Genomic DNA, 15231 nt, shown 5'->3' on the forward strand with positions numbered 1-15231 from the left:
AAATTATTTTTAGATATTAAGATGCCAAGATCCATGCCATATTCCTAAAAACCCTCACTCACTGCCCCTGGGATCCTAATGGTTCCCACACTCAGAACCTGAAAGGTCACCAAAAATATATCTGACTCACTGAAAATAGAAAACAGCTGCTAAGCTAGCTTGAAATGTACTGGGTTAAAAAATGGGTAAAACCATAAAATCATTTCCATTAATGATTCAGTGTGTGGGTGCTTCACTGTTATGCAAGACATCATGTAAAAGCAGAAAAAAGAGTATAAATGTGGTGGGGGGGAGTTCTCAAAACTGATTCAATGTAACTGGAAAACTTGAAAGGAAGATTCATTGAAAGAGTCTCAGGGAAGCATTTCTATGGATGGCAGCATTTTAGTTTTACATTCACTATACATTGAACAGATGCTACAGATGAGCTTTGAACTGGGCCAATAAGTTTGCATTTAGAAAATCACAAAGCACTTTCATTAATCGCAGGCTACTTGCTAACAACAAATCTGATCTTTCTAAAACATCAGTATTCTTCCAGTGTTGTTCCCCCTCCAGGAAGTCATAGAGCTCTCCTAAAACTTCATGTGACTTAAATGTAAAAATTCCAAATGGGTGCAAGCAATTAACAGCATATTTCCAACATGACTTGCCTTGAGAAGTTCAGAAAAAATAAGCATCAAGGACATATATGGATATAGGCCAAGTACTATGTGACCAAGTGAATGAATGGTAAGATGCACAGCCTAACTGGAGCACTGTCATCCAAAAAATATAAATGAAACTGAGAAAATTCTGCAGCATATTGGATAATTTTTCTATGGAGGATTTATGGAAAGACAGGACAAAATTTTTACAGAAGGAGAGGGTATACCTAATTGCAATTTGAACTGGTTCAATACCCATGGATCTGTTAAAAGTAGAAATCATCAAAAGAAAAAGGACAAAGATTTCTCTTTGCCATTATTATCTTCATCCAATATGTTTATAACTTGAACATGTGCAATGCTGAAATTTGTATAAGTTAGGAGGCATTATGTTTCTTGTCAATTTTTTCCCAAAACCTTTAAATATGTCATAATTTATTATTTCAGTTAAGTCCTTGGATTTTTGTGCTTGGCACGCCAGGGTACTCTTTATGAGTTTCATGGTATAATCTACATCTCTGCCAGGTTTTTATTTAGGAGCAATTGCTCCTATTTGGATAGCATATCATAGGATCATTGGTTTAGAACTGAAAGGAAGCTTAAACATCATCTATTGCAACCCTCTCATTTTATAGATGGAAAAATTGAGAAGTTATATGATTTACCCAAAGTCACACAGTGCCAGATAATAAAGCAATTAAAGATAGTCACATGTTAGTCCTCCCTGTGAAGATTGGTCATTGCCAAGTAGAAAGGCTGGACAGAATCTTCTTTGAGATGATATGCTTTTCTACTTCATTAGGGGTTTAATACCCAGTGCTTTCATTGCTGTAGTCAGGGAGCAAATTCCTTCTCCAGGTATCATCCCCTAAGTGTGAAGCCTCAGCAAACATTCTCAGCCCAACATAAATAGCCATCAGAGTAGGGGCTTAGCTCTAATTAATAGTAATAATAGCTGACTTTTATATAAAGTGTACTATGTGCTGGACACCATGTCACGTGCTTTGTAGTGATTTCATTTGAGCCTCATAACAACTGAATGAGGTAGATGCTATTATTTTCCCCATTTTACAGATGAGGAAAACTGATGCAGTCAGAGACTAGTGACTTTTCCCAGAGTCACATAGCCAGTAAATATCAGAAGCCACATTTTAAAATGGTCCTCCTTACTTTAGCCTTAGCACGTGATCCACTGAGCTACCCAGCTGCTTCCAGGCTCTCCTTTGGGGAATCAAACCCTAGTCTCCTACCTGATAGTTAGGGCTTCTCAGCACCATGTGATCTACCTACTACACCATCAAAGGATCATTTCTTACTATTCAATCCAATTTAATTTAATAAGCATTTATTAAGTGTAATGTCGGCACTATGCTAGGCGCTAAGGATATCCATTCAAAATGACAAAAAATGAAAAATAATTCCTGCTCTCAACATGCTTACATTTTGCTGGCCTCTGTACCAGTATTAAAGTTTACTGATCATCTAAAAATTATGTGATTCTAAAAACTTGCTACGTTTTCTTTTTTCTCACCATGTTGCCCCCAAAGAAGAAGGGAACTGCACAGGATTACAGAACATTTTTAAAGTTTTCTTTGTTTCATGGTTTGCTGTGACTTAAAAAAAAAATCTTCACCAGGTAACCAACTTCTTGGTGTTATGCTTCTTCATGATTAGTTAGATTGGTTCTTGGAAAATGGATTTGATCTTGTCTGTCACCATAGTTGAAGTCTTTCTAACATGTTCTAACCTACTGGACTTTATAATCTATTTATGTGGATTTGGGGAATACAGATTCATTTCCATGTCATAATGGGGCATCAGGATAGGGTTTTGTGGAGGCCTTAGTCTTGGTCAGAAAATTACCAAACTATGTATGCATTTTGACCTGATGATATCACTACAAGGACTATACTCCCCCACCAAAAACATGAATCTTGGTGAACAAAATATATATAGCATCTCTTCCGATAGCAGTCAAAAATTACCAAGTAAGAGAATCAGTTCCTGTTGAGAAATGACTAAACAAATTATGGTATGTGGAAAATAATAGAGCTTAATGTGTAAGTATAAACGTGTAAGTAAGAAATCATGAAAGACAATTTCAGAGGAAACTGGGAAACTCTCTTTGAACCAAAGTGAGTAGAACTAGAAGAACAATTTGTACCACTGATAACATTATGGAAAAAGACAACACTAATCGATTTAGTAATAGACCAAGAAGCTCAAAACAATAAATGTGAAACATGCCCCTTATCTTCTGATAGAGGTGATGAACTTAAGATGAAGAAAGAAAACATGTATTTTCAAACAAAGCTAATGGGCTGATTTCTTTTGCTGGAATATGCAGCTGTGAATTGAGGACTTATTTTTTTTTTTTACTTTTAAAAATTTGCCCGGTAGGATAAAGGTTAATAAGTGGGATGGCTATCATTTTTTTAAATGCTTAGGGAGAAAACCATACCTCAAAACATATAGAATGGAAAGTTCCTCTTTGGTGGTCCAGCCTCCAAATAAAGGTTCCAGTGGAAGCTTCATGACCTAAGTAGTCTATGCAATGTCTTCTTCACCAGTGCTTCCTTTAGGACCCAACCAAATTATTTGCATAAGCTTAATTTCCAAAAAGTTGAACATAGCTAGAAAGTCTTTCTTGAGGCTAAGGCTAGCTACATAGGCTCTCAGACCTCTTAAAATACATCTTCTCAATTATATTATATTTAAAGGAATGTAGCTATTAATGATCAATTTTAAAAAGTCAATAAAAGACTTCAAGATTAAGCTTTGATACTTCAAATGAATCATGACTTCAGCCTTCTGAGTATCTCCTTCACCAGTGCAGATTGCTGCCCTTTCCTGCCTTAGTAAATAGTTGGCTAAATTGTGGCACCTAAAACAATTTTTCACATACCAGTTCATCTTCTCAATATATTAATCTCTCTGAGTTTATAATCAATTGGGCTTCCCTATGATTAATAAACTTATTGCCAGTTCATGCTTAAAGCCTTAGAGCTTCAAAGTATTTACCAGAAAATATGTTAGGCTCACTGATATAGTCCTTTAAAAGCCCAGTCACCTCCATGTCACTTTGAAAACTTAAGTAGAGGAAATAGGAGTTAGAGCTGGGAGCACATTAAAGATAAAGATAAAGCACACTGGTGGGGGAAACAGGAAGAGAAGGGTCTCAGGAAATTCCTCATATGGAAGATTAATGGATAACTAGAGATTGTGCCTACCAATTTATTTAACTATTCAACTTTCTCCACCCTCTACTAACCTACTCAATGAGTTTCTTGATATTTTCTCGCATTGGAGATAAAGACTTTCATTCTCTCTTACCCCAATTTCATTCATGCACATTTAGTCCATTACCTATTTAGCAGGAAATAAGTAGTATTCTTCATCAAGTCCTCTTGAATAATGATCATTGCATTGATTAGAGTTGTTAATTCACCTCACCACAAAGAACTGCTATAAATATATTTGTACAAATGGGTCCTATTCTTCTTTCTTTCATCTCTAAAAGTTATCGTCCTAGGAGTGGACTAATGTGTCTATTTTCTTCTTGCCACATCACCCTGCTGACTCATATTGAGTTTGTAGTCCATTAAAAGTAGCATCTAACTGTTTTCAGTTGTGGAGTTGATTTTGTGTGTGTGTGTGTGTGTGTGTGTGTGTGTGTATGTGTGTGTGTGTGTGTGTGTGTGTATAGGTGTGTGCATAAGTTTAAGATTTCACATTTATCCCTAACAAAATTTATCTTACTAAATCCAACTCAGTATAGTAGCCTGCTATTATCATCTTGGTTCCAGTATCTACCCTCTCTTTTATTGGTTATACTCCTCAGCTGAGGGTCATCTTCATATTGGATGATTGCGCTATCACTTCCTTAATCCAAGCTACTGATAAACATTTTAGTACATAGTCAAGCACAGAATCTGGTATACTCTTGCTATAAAGGTCTCCAGTTGTATTAACATGTAAAAATTAATGATTAGTCTCTGAGTCTTTTTAATTGCTTTGTCATCTTGTTAACTTCTGTCTAGATTTTCATCACAAGATGACTTTAACAAAAGCTTTGCTGAAATTCTAGGTAAATTAAATTTATAGACTTCCCTTCATCTCCCATGTTAATAGCCATGTCAGTGAAGAAAATGAGTTTATTTTGACATCATCTTTTCATTATCAAGCCAATTGGCTCTTAGTAATCACTATATCCCTTTCTGGATGTTCACCAGTTATCTCTTTAATAATTCATTCTAAAATTTTCCTAAGAATCAAAGTTAAGCTCCTTCACTTATAGTTTAAAGGCTCTAGTCTCTTCTCTTCTTTTTGAAAGCTAGGGTAGTTACTCTAATGTTACCTCTTTCATTTTCTTGATTTTTCAGATATCATTGATAGGATCTCTGCTGTTATATCTGCCAATTCTTTCACTACTAGTAGATCTAGATTGTGTGAATCTGCTGACAAACTCATTGGAGGAAACTTAAAATTCACCTCCCTCTTTTAGTTTTTATTAGTGAGATGAACAAATTTAGAAACATTTCCTCTTTAGATGTCCATAGGTACTATTTGTGCCTGGCCTGTGGAAGAATTTTCTGAGCTCTTAGTGGTCTGATCAGACATAGTAGAACCTTGCCTCCAAACATAGAAATGTCATTTTGGTCCTCTTCAAGAACAAAGAACAATTATAACAAATAGTAATTTAAATTCTCTGTGGTACAGAGGACTGGTTATCTATTTTTAAAGTGTCAAATACTACACTTGATCTTATATAGCAAAGATTCTTAAATTGGGGTTTAAGAACTTTAAAAATATTTTTCTTACCTGTGTTTCAATATAACTAGTTGCCTTCATAATCTTTTGTATCTTATTTCATAAATTTATTTCATTCTCTTTATTCTGAGAAGTCCATAAAACTTTTACTAAACTGCTAAATTTAATGACATAAAAATAACAACACAAAAAAGCCTTAAATTGTCTTTTGATAGGGAGGACTGGGCTTCCATTGCTTATAAGACAGTTGAGCTCACTGGGCTAGCCTGCCTTCAGGTTTTTCTTGTTCTGTTTTGTTATCTATTGGGTTTAGAACCCCTGGTTTCCTTTGCACAAATGTTGTTGTTGAAATGTTGTGGGAGGGGTGTATGTTATCAGAGAACAATATGTTAGATTAGGCACACATCCCATCTACCCCCCCCCCCAAGCCTTCAAATGTAAGTTTAATTTAACACAGAAAATAAATGAGAAAGCTGGAGTTGCCAGATTTCCCAAGATTTGTACTCTGGCAATTGTCCTAACCCTCCCTCCCACCTCACTTTATATCCGCTTTAGAAGGGATTGGAGTTTCTGTTCACTTTTCAGACAACACTCTTGTTAATTTTAGTTATAATCACATTTCTTACAATCTGCTTTGCTGGACCAAATAGCACCTCCTCAACTAACCTTTTGCTTCCCTTGAAATCCCATTAAAAATTCAGCCCTGTTTTCCCTAAGAAAAATTTTAAAAATATATGTGGAAAGCAGTGATCTCAAAAATTATAACTTCTTTTAATTTTTTTTCAAGAGCAGTGGGACTTTGCTATCATATATTTTTGAATTGGATAGTATTTAACTATTGTTGAATATGTAGAAAGTCTCCATTTCTCTACGTGGAACAAATCTGAGTTTCCTGCAAATGCTACTAAAAGTTTCATATTCTACATTCATTTTTTTATTTTCTGGGAATCATGGGATACTAGACTTTCTGGCACCTTAATGTATGTTCTTGTGTAGCCAGGCCATTAGACTATCATCAATTCAATTAAACATTTATTAAATGTCCCCTATTGTTCCTGGCACTGTGGGTTACAAAAGAAAATAAAAGACAGGCTCTACCCTCAAAGAGCTTACAATTTAATTACAATCAATTTAAGTCTCCAAATGATTTCAAGGTGGGTGACCCTAGGCAAATCACATTACCTCTCTGAGGTCCAGTTTCTTTGTAAAATATAGGAATTGGTCTAAATGGCCTTTGAAGTCCTTTGTAGATCAATGATAATACTTTCTGTTATTGTTCTTATAATCATTATTGCAATCACAATATTTTGTAGCTGTCATTTATCTAACACTTTAAGGTTTGCAAAATTCTGTGTGTGTGTGTGTGTGTGTGTGTGTGTGTGTGTGTGTGTAATCTTATTTTATCCTCACAACAGGCAGGGGCTATTATTATCCCCATTTTATAGATAAGGAAACTGAGGCTGAGAAGTATTTAATGACTGAGCCAAGATTTGAGCTCATTACTTCCTGAACTTGTCCACTGTGTCACATAACTGTCTAACTTTAGACTAAGTATTTTCTGATAAGAATTAATCATTCATTCAGTGAACATTTATTAAGTGCTTGCTCTTTACCAGGCACTTTGCTAAATGCCGGGGATCCAAAAAAAAGGAAAAAAGTGGGGGGGAAGGCAGTCTCTGCTCTCAAGGAGCTTACAATCTAATGGGAGAGACAATATGTAAACAAATATATTTAAAACAAGCTAAATACAAGGTAAATGGAAAATAAAGGAAGGAAAACACTAGAATTAAGGCAGCTATGTGACACCATAGATAGAATGCCAAGGCCTGAAGTCAAGAAGACTTAACTTCTTGAATTCAAATCTGGCCTCAGACACTTCCTACGTGTATGAGTATGATCCTGTGCAAGTCACTTAATCCAATCTGTCTCATTTTCTTCATCTGTAAAATAAGCTGGGAAAGGAAGTGATAAACCACTCTAATATATTTGCCAAGAAAACCCCAAATGATGTCCCGAAGAGTTGTGCATGACTGAACTGACTTAACAACAGGGGAATAATTAAACTAGAGAAAGTACTGGGATTAAGAGGGTTTAAGCAAAGCTTTCTTTAGAAGGTGAGATTTTAGTTAAGACTTAAAGGAAGCCAAGGATGTCATTAGTTGAACTGGAGTAGAAAGATGTTCCAGGCTTGAGAAACAGTCAAAGCAACTACCAGGAGCCAGATGGATTTTAGGATTTAATGCTGATAGGCACCTTAAAGATTATAGAATTGTGGATGACAGGATTACCTAATGGAGAGGACATTAGGATGCAGTGAACCCATGGTCTTGCCCAGGCAAACAAAATGAAGAAAATTTTCTTGCAGTCTGGGTACTTGTAAGCCTCAAGCTAACCTTTATCCCAGTTTGGTTCCTTCCCTATCAAACTTAAGTTCTTATTTAGCCTTTAACTACTGAATAAGTGTTGTCTCAAACAAACTGGGAAAAACCTTGGGAACTTAGGGAAAGATTGGCCATCTCCAGTCACTTTAACCAATGACTTGGCACGCTGTAGGAAAGAGTGAGGCTGCTGATTTTGCACAGCTCTGCCTCACGTAAATTCATTTCACTTGCAAGTCAAAACTTCAGCTCTTGATGTCCTTGATCATCTTTGAGAGAGAATGAACAACAACAGGTACTGGACATCCCATTTTAGAATGGACCTTAAGTCATGAGCCCTTGCCCTTTAGAGGAATATCAAGATATTCACAAGACTAGAAATCCTGCCACATTAGAACCAAGAGAAGGAGCTGGGAATGTTTAGCCTAGAGATTTGTCCTGAAAAATAATAGCTAACTTCAGACATTTGAAGAGTAGTCACATGAAAGAGGAATCACACTCATTCTTCTTGTCAGTCAAGAGCTATACTAAGTGAAAGAATGGTCCTTGTAGAGAAATAGGTTCCAGGTCACATATTTCAAAGTCAGAAGCAATCTCAGAAGCTATTGGGTCCAATACCCCTCTGAATGAGAATGCTCTCTACCACATACCTGATAAGTAGCCCTCCACTCTACTTGGAGACTTCCAGTGAATGGGATTCTAGACTCTCGGAGGAAGCCTTTTTCACCTTTGGATAGCTCCAACTATTAGGAAACATTACCTTACATCACGCCTAAGACTACTTCTTTGCAACTGCTCATATAGCTCATATAGAAGTAGGAGCTTATTGTTCCTAGTTTTAGGTTTTGGAGTTAAGTAGATCAAGTCCAATCACTTTTCTATGGAGTAGCCTTTCAAAAACTAGAACATACCCTTTATCCCCAAACATTCTCTTTTCTACACTAAACACCCCCCCATGCTTTCATTTGATCTTCATATGCCATAATCAGGAGGTCCCTCATCATCCTGGTTACCATCTGACTTATCCCTGTAGTCCCCAAAATATGATACCCAAAATGGAACACATTGTGAGTGAGTCTCACAATGATAGAGCATAGTGAGACAAAGCATCTCTCTAATCTTTTATCTTTCTTAAATTTGGATTTGGGAACCCAAAATTCCCATAGTTCACCCAAAGTGAGATGAGTTGCTTCAGTAGGCAAAAGGAGGGCTGCAAGCAAAGGATGATTATTTGTCTGAGAATGATGTTAAAAAAAAAAAAAGATTTCTATCAAGATACAAGTTAATGTAGATGATTTCTGGAGTCCGTTCCAATTTTTGAGATTTTGTATGTTTCCATTTAGAGGGTGGGAAGGAGCAATTGGAAAGGCAGAAATGTAGTGTTTGTTTAGTGAATAATTTCAAAACTCAGTGAGAAAATATTTTGGATTTCTAACTGTATATTTGAAGTGATATTTCAAAGTAAAATTTGTCCCACTGCTGTAAATTGAAATGTTCATTTTAGTTCTGCAAAGTTATTATGTGGGAGGTAAAATCCATTCAATGAGTCAGTAAAGGAACTTGCCTAGAATAATACCCAATGGTACCTGTGTTGTCAAGGCACATTAGACAAAGATTTATTGTTGTCAAGGATTTCTGCCATGAATAATATTCCTCATCTTTAAAGTACTTGACAAAAACAGGTCTAAACTTCTTTTCAACAATATTCTCAAAACCATGGTTACTGAGCCTGCCTAGCTGTATAATTCAAAATTCAGTAGTTATTCACTAAACTTATTATTAAAGAAGGAATGGAAATTTCAGATCATATCATTGGAACAAAGATCTGGAGCCTTAAGGGTTATCTCCTCCAATTCCCTAATATTGTAGATGTAGAAACCAAAGTCCATAAAGATTAAATGAGTTGCCCAGAATTCTGTGGGTAGTGACAGTGAGGATTTGAATTCAAGTCCCATATTTTCCAGTGTACAATTCTGACTTCTTAACCAAATAGATTAAATATGGGTTTCATGATCAAGTATGGACAAGTCCTAGAGTTCTTTACATTGCCTGAAACAAATTTTGTGGTGTGATTTAAGATTCCAGTGATCAGCAAGTTTAGATCAGGAAAATTCTTACTCCTACTGGGGTCTCTCCAACAAGGAAGATCATACTAGTAGATCACATCAAGGCAGAGTGTGTGTGTGTGTGTGTGTGTGTAGCATTCAAATTAACTGTTAGAAGTTTTCACTTACATCATACTCAAATTTATCCTTTTTCTCAATTTCTCCTCATTGGTCTTAGTTTTGAGATGATTTTGACCCCTTTTCTACATGGGAACCCTTCCCATTTGAACACAGCTATTTTATCCCCTCCTCCCATCTCCCCTGTCTCCCCAATCTTCATTTCTCTTGATGATGATTAAGATAACAATAATAGCAACATGTATATCTTTTATAGTTTAAGAATTAGTTTTAAAAGACCTTTCCTTACAATAAATCTTTGAGATACATTGGGAACTCTTAGATAGCATAGGAATGCGTCTCTTAGACACTAAGTGACCTACAGAGGTATACAGCTACTAAGTGGCAAAGCTGAAATTTTTACTCACCTCTTCCGATTTTTAAGTTTATGAATCTTTTCACTAAATAACAACATGACTCAATTCCATTGCATTTTAAAATGTACTGAGTTTCTGAGGAATTTCTGACGTCAGAGGGCATAGATTCAACTCCTACTTCTGAAACTCACTATCTATATAATCTTGGGCACACCAGAATTTTTCTGTACCTCAGTTTTCTCATTTGTAAATTGAGAGGAATAGACTAAATGGCTTTTCTTAGCCCTTACAATTCTAGGTCTGTTGTGCTATGATTCTTGTGGCTATAGAAGTTTTTATTTTCTTCCAAAGTGTGGAATAGAATAGAATAAATAAATAGAATGCCTTCCTATTTTCTACTGGGAAATCATTGGAAAATAAAGGCAATGTGGTATACGAGAAAGAATATTGCAGGCTTGGAATCAAAAGACTTTAGTTATAATCCCAGATTTTCCTCTTACTAATTTTGTGAACTTAACTAAGTTGCTTTGTCTATTGTCTGAGTCTCATTTTCCTAATCCATTAAATGGAAATAATAACAGGTGCCTTACTGATCTCCAAGGGTGGTTGTAAGGATCATTTGAAATAAGTTATAATCCTTTCCAAAACCATTACCATAGGACTCCTCATAACAACTAAGCATTAATGAACTGTACAAGTTGCACAATGCCTTATGCTTTTTACACATGTCCCTGAAGAACCATATAAATAAAATGTCCTAGAAGTTAATTTTTGAAATATGTTAATGTCATTCTATTTAATAGAACCCTATGGTGAATAAAGAGAAGGATGATTTTATAAAGTAAATTGCCACTCCCTAAGGTATCCACCTTTAAAGTGTAGGTGTTTTGTTTCTGAGTGTTCTTCAATTAACCAACCAACCAGATAGCATTTATTAAATGTATGTGCCATGTCCTGTGCTAAATACTAGAGATATAAAGACAAAGCAAAATAGTATCTGTCCTCAAGGAACTGACATTCTAAAGTGGGTGACAACATATGCATATTAAGGTATATATAGAATATAGGCAAAAGTAAATACAAGGTCATTTGGGGGGGTGGGGGAGAGGAAGGGCTCTTACAACCAAGGGGTAATAAGGATAGAGAAAGGCTTCATGAGGAAGGTAACTCATTTGAGTTACCTCAATTTAAAACTCAACTGAGTTGAGTTTTAAAGGAAACCAGGGATTCTAAGAAGAGTACCTTGTTTGAGTACCCATTGTGTAATATCTTACTTTTGAAGATAAGACGGATACTGAAGCTATCAATGAAATGAAAGACTCAAAAGTTTCAAATTCCTTATGAAACTATATTCCGGTCCCATTTTCAAATGAGGAAAATGAGACCCAGAAAGAGGGAATACATGTTCTCTCGTGTCAGAAGTGAGTCAGTCAATAAGTATGTACTAACCACTAGAAATTACCAAAAAAAAAAAAAAAATTTTTTTTTGTAAGAAATGACCAACAGGATGAATACAGAGAGAATTGGCAAGACTTACATGAACTGATGCTAAGTGAAATGAGCAGAACCAGGAGATCATTATACAATTCAACAATGATACTGTATGAGGATGTATTCTGATAGAAGTGGATTTCTTCGACAAAGAGAAGATCAACTTCAATTGATCAAGGATGGATAGAAAGAACACTGGGAAATGAATGTAAACTGTTTACATTTTTGTTTTTCTTCCCGGGTTATTGATACCTTCTGAATCAAATCTCCCTGTGCAAAAAAGAGAACTGTTCAGTTCTGCACATATGTATTGTATCTAGGATATACTGTAACATATTTAACATGTATAAGACTGCTTGCCATCTAGGGGAGAGGGTGGAGTGAGGGAGGGGAAAAGTCGGAACAGAAGTAAATGCAAGGGATAATGTAAAATATTACCCTGGCATGGTTCTGTCTATAAAAAGTTATTAAAGAAAAAAAAAGAAAAAAAATAAAGTTAAGACATCAAATAAGAAAAAAAAAAGATAAAAAATAATAGTCCTCTCAAGGAGCTCAAAAACTCATAGGGAAACAAGAAGCAAACATATATGTAAATGATATACAGATGAATAGAAAATACTGCCCAGGAATTTTACCTCTTCCATTTGCTAATACTTAGATTTGCTCAGTTTCTAATGGTTAAGACTACCCAGGGAAGTGATATCTGATTATAAAATAAGGAGGCATTTTACTGCCCATTGAATACAATCTACATTCTTTTTTATCATGTCTAGCAAAGGATCCAGCCTTTGAAGACTTCCAACAAGGAAAACCACACTAAGAGACCACATCAAGGCAGCGTGTGTGTGTGTGTGTGTGTGTGTGTGTGTGTGTGTGTGTATGGGTGGGTGTGTGTGTGTGTGTGTTTAGGATGTGGGAGTGGAGATCATTCTCATTAACTGTTAGAAGTTTTCATTTACATCATGCTCAAATTTATCTTTTTTTCGAAATTTATGCTCCTTGGCCTTGGTACTGAGATGAGTCCAACCCCTTTTCTACATGGCAGTCCTTCCCATATGAACACTACTACTTTATTCCCCCCATCTCCCCTAGCTCCCTAATCTTCTTTTCTTCTGACAACATAGCTGCTGGTTCTTCAGTTGATCTTTGTGTGGCTTAATCTCAAAGTCTTTCACCATCTTTCTAAATCGTCTCTAGCTTATCAATGACCTTTATGAACTGTGAGGCACGGGACAGAATCTAGTCTTCCATATATGAAGTAATCAGGGCAGAGCACAGGGCTGGGATCACGTCTTTATTCCTGGAAGTTGTACTTCTCCTAAGAGCTTTTCATGATTGTCATATCACCCTGCTGACTCATATGGAGCTTGCAGTTTACTAAAAACACCCAGATTTAAGACAAACTAAATGCTCTTCTATCTTGTATTTATACTTGTGGAGTCTGGTTTTTGAACCTCAGTTTAAGACTAAGTGTTTCTGCTTACCAAATCTCATTGTATTGCACTCATTCCAATAAGCTAGATTGCCAAGATGTATTTGGGCCCTTATTGTCACTCAGTCTGTTAGCTGTCCCTCCCAACTTTGTGTCATCCACAAACGTGATAGATATGTAATCTCTGCCCTTACACCATTGATAAGAATAGGATAGAGTTAGGGACAGATCCCTGGAAGTCTCTATTAAAGATTTCCTTCACGCTTGACATTGAACTAATGAATGACTACTCTGTCCAGTTATGATTTCAAATCCAGTTTTCTTTCCACCATGATACCCAGCTTCTAACTTAAGTATGAAAACAATTGCATTCAACTTTGAATGTTGAATATTAGGGGAAAGAGAATAAGCATTTATATAGCACTTTCTATGTGCCAGGCCCTGGGAGAAATGCTTTACAAATATAACTTCATTTGTTCTTCACCAAAATCTTGGGAGGTAGATGCTTTTATTATCCACATTTTACAGCAGTGAAAAACAAGGGGCAAACAAGGGTTAAGTGATTGATTTACCCAGATTCCTATACCTAGTATCAGATTCCTATACCTGAAGCTGGATTTGAATTCAGGTTTTCCCAACTTTAAGCCCAGTGCTCTAACTGCTGTATTACTGAGCTACCCAAGAGTAATATCTCTTAGGAAATGAGGGTTTGAGAACCTAAACCCAAAAAGTCTTTCATTTCCTTATATGTATAAGAGAGTTGGAAAAAGAAAATTCAGATAGCTAGGTAGCACAATGAATATAGTGCTGGATCTAGAATCAGGAAGATCTGACTTCAAATCCTAGTCTCATATATTTATTAGCTGTGTGATCCTGGACAAGTCACTTAAATTCTATCTGCCTCAGTTTCCTTCCATGTAAAAATGAGGATGATAATAGCATCTACCTACCAAATTTGTTGTAAGAATCGACATGATATTTGTACTTTATGAACTTTAAAGCATTATATATAAGCTCAGTTATTGTTGTTGTTGTTGTCCAAGCTCTCTTCTATCTTTGAACTTGAGAGAATGATTTTGTCATTCCAGAAATTAAAACAAATTTCAAGAATTTAAGCTTTTTCCTTCCATCCCTTCATACATTTATTTTCTGCACAAAATTTAATTCAAGTTTTTTTTTTCCTTACTTCCCATCTTTCACATGGGCTAGTGTTTTTTTGTGATGAATGTAACTGCTCTTTGGAAATCCTCTCTAAGACCATGATGAAAGAGTTAGCTACTACTCCTGTGACTGCATTTTAGGGTTAGTTTAGAGTTAGGATGAATTCTTAAATGCTATATGTTGTGGGGGAAGGGACACTTTTTTAATATCCTAAAAGGGCAGCATGGTGTCATGGATAGGTTCTTGGATTTGGATTCAGAGTAATTTAGTTAAAGTCCTATATTACCTATTTACTAGCTGTATGACTCTGGGAAAATCACTAGGCTTTTTGTGCCTCAGTTTCCTCATCTATAAAATAATAGTATTGAGTCCAGTGACCTCTAAGATCCCTCCCTACTCTAAAATGACAATCTTCGAATACTATGAATGCATTAGGTTGATTACACATTTCAAAAAACATCAGACTTGTGGAAAAAGAAAATAGAATTGAAAACCCTTGACCATGTGCCAACACAGAGCTGAGAGTTCATCTCCAGCTGGGCACCACAGATGCAGCTCAAAGTTCTCCAGCCAGTCTCACTCTTACACCTCTATACTGTCCAAATCATATAAGGTGGCAAAGCTATTTGGTAATTCTGTATGATTTCCAGGAGGCGGGTGCATAAAATATCATGTTGTGTGGCCTCTGTCTTTTCATCAATGAGTACTGTCAATGTGCCCTCATCTTCCTCATTTTTAGGATGCTCCATTATATTGGAAACTCACAATAATAACCCTTTGTAAGGTAATTGCTCTGGAGAGTGTCTGTTCTGA

The 15231-nt window shown here is 36.0% G+C and overlaps 1 protein-coding gene across 2 annotated transcripts in view; it reads left to right on the forward strand.

Annotated features, from left to right (window-relative positions):
* CPQ (carboxypeptidase Q) overlaps positions 1 to 15231 on the forward strand; it is a 630163-nt gene that overhangs the window by 577126 nt on the left and 37806 nt on the right. The gene's annotated exons all lie outside the window — the stretch shown is intronic.

This window comes from Sarcophilus harrisii, chromosome 1, assembly GCF_902635505.1.
Source record: "Sarcophilus harrisii chromosome 1, mSarHar1.11, whole genome shotgun sequence".
Classification (NCBI taxonomy): domain Eukaryota; kingdom Metazoa; phylum Chordata; class Mammalia; order Dasyuromorphia; family Dasyuridae; genus Sarcophilus; species Sarcophilus harrisii.